This window comes from Hippocampus bargibanti, linkage group LG06 (assembly GCF_051943395.1).
Source record: "Hippocampus bargibanti isolate YZ-2025 linkage group LG06, ASM5194339v1, whole genome shotgun sequence".
Classification (NCBI taxonomy): domain Eukaryota; kingdom Metazoa; phylum Chordata; class Actinopteri; order Syngnathiformes; family Syngnathidae; genus Hippocampus; species Hippocampus bargibanti.
Genome location: NC_142739.1, coordinates 28,503,760 through 28,506,259, shown reverse-complemented (window position 1 = coordinate 28,506,259; position 2,500 = coordinate 28,503,760). Strand labels below are relative to the sequence as shown.

General features: G+C 41.6%; 2 protein-coding genes across 4 annotated transcripts in view; one reads left to right on the top strand and one right to left on the bottom strand.

Moving 5' to 3' along the window:
* The window catches only part of LOC148897104 (nectin-2), a 133,851-nt gene that overhangs the window by 45,182 nt on the left and 86,169 nt on the right, over positions 1-2,500 (top strand). The gene's annotated exons all lie outside the window — the stretch shown is intronic.
* rabac1 (Rab acceptor 1 (prenylated)) overlaps positions 1,446-2,500 on the bottom strand; it is a 150,726-nt gene continuing 149,671 nt past the window's right edge. The window contains exon 7 of the transcript XR_016115443.1: positions 1,446-1,508. The gene's annotated coding sequence lies outside the window, so the exon portion shown is untranslated. The remainder of the gene's footprint in view (positions 1,509-2,500) is intronic.

The window sequence follows — 2,500 nt, the reverse complement described above, 5'->3', positions numbered from 1 at the left end:
TCTCGTTATATCGATATTCAAGGGAGTCCGAAAAAATATCGATATAACCGGGACTGTCGATATATCCGACCCTGTTTGCATGTAATTTTCTCCGTGCGTGCATAGAAATAGTATCGATATAACCGGGACTATCGATATATCCGATATCGATATAACGAGACTTTACTGTATTTTGTGTCGTTTTAAGGCTTATTTCATAGAAAATTATGTTTTATGGGGACCTGGGAACGGATTATTTTCATTTTTAATAGTTTCTTATAGGAAATAAATGTTTGGAAGATGAACTTTTCGCATTACGCACACTTTCTGGGAACCAATTAAGTTCGTAAGCTGAGGTGTCACTGTACACCTCCCCCCCCTCCCAAGGCGAATCAAAGGTGACCAAAATAAAACCCCAACAAAACCCTGGAAACCCACACAGCTGTGTTTAGATCCCCAGGCGGACTTGTCATGGAATTCCTCCATCGCTTTAATTCTTCCAAAAGGATCACTCCCCTCCCCACACACACACACACACACAACTACTCCTCCGAAATATCCGCTGACACCTCGCCAAACTCTTACACCCACAAAAATAGGGCGTATAATCACATTATGCTAACACGCCGCTAGGATGGATGTGTACACAAACACACAAAGTGATGGATTAACACACACACACACACACACAGCAAGAAGGACATTTGTTGAATTACCTGGCACTGTTCTCCAATTGTGTACTTGTGACATTGCCTTTAATTCATGACGGCGTCCGACGGGCGAGCACTTCCATTTTTTTGTGTACGTGCGTGCGCATAAACAAACTTCCCGTCGCGATGTGTGTGTTTGTATGACTAGTCTTGTGAGGACCACTAACATTTTATACCATACGTAGTGAGGACATTTTTGACAAGTGACCACCTTTTTGCCGGTCCTCACAAGTTTTTCATTCTAAAGGCTTCTAGATATGTGCATCTGTTAATGTTTCAGAGGGGTCCTCACAAATTCACCCAAAAAGAAAACACATAACGCGATGGTGAATCATTGTGTGTTGCAACAAGACTACTATTCGATACTAGTTGACACAAATTCCCAGCAGACAAATCAGCCCATTTCCAATGGAGCTTGGGCGCCATCTTGTGCATTTTCTGGTTGCTACATTGCTGTCATTGACGGCTCGAATTGATATGGGAGGACTCCTTTAATCGATTGCAAACATGTATGCTTTCTTCTTCAGAACTATTTGAATCATATTCATAACTGGATGAGTAACAAGAAAGCATCTTCTCCGAATCTGAAGCCATTGTTTTGATTCTAAAGCAAGGCAAGACGTCCTGGCGTGATGTCACGAACAAGGGGGCGGGACCTTCTGAAACTGAAACTTTCTGACGTCATTTTGATGTAGTTTTAGGACACTTGAAGTCATTTTTATTGGTGTTTTGCATTTGAGTAAAAATATCAGCCTGCGTGTTTTGGGTATTTTAGATGCTATAAAACGTTTTTCTGATGTCAGTTAGGAAACAAAAAAATGGTGTCGGTTGTCCTTTAACGCTCTATGGTCACCGTGGTAATGCCTTCAAAATAAGATACACCACAAAAACAAGTACAAAGCGCATGAAATGTTTCATTCATTTCAAAATAAAACAGAGTTCGGACTCAGATAATAAATAAAACGGAAATTATGCAAATTACTTATTCTTTCTGCGCGGCCCGGTACCAAATCACTCACGGACCAGTACCGGTCCGCGGCCCGCGGGTTGGGGACCGCTGCTGTAGTGAACATATTTTCTGCGCATGGTCTGCCAGTGAATGAGTTAATATGCTAAATCTATAGGCATGTTTTTTCCCTACAAAAATACAGTAAAGTCTCGTTATATCGATATTCAAGGGAGTCCGAAAAAATATCGATATAACCGGGACTATCGATATATCCGACCCTGTTTGCATGTAATTTTTTCCGTGCGTGCATAGAAATAGTATCGATATAACCGGGAATATCGATATATCCGATATCGATATAACGAGACTTTACTGTATTTGCTATAAATGTGATTTTTAGACTCCGTTAGCAGAGGTTACATGACTTATGTACAAGTTTACATCGCCATCCGTGACAAAAAAAAATAAAATAATAATAATAATAAAAAAATAGCTCTGTTACGTGTCGGACTAAAAATAAAAACGCTTCCAAGAAAATTCGCTTTATATTCTTAAAAATGAAACTGAAGGGAAAAAAAAAACTGCCATAGAGACGAGGTGTAAAAGAGCAAAATGTGCGTGAGGTACAATAGAAACAAAATCCACACCCGCGTCGTGGACCAGGGTGGGGTTGTCTTAGTTCGGAGAGTGGGGGTAGAAGCAGGCTTAGATGCACTCTTCTCCACTGGGTGAATAATTCATCTCCCAGGGTGGAACGAGAGCGCCACGCTCGCCTCCCTCCCGCTCTCGCCTCTTCATTATTGATAAACGGCAACATCTACACTGTACCTGACCCGGCGCGGAGCGAATGCAGGGTGGGCGA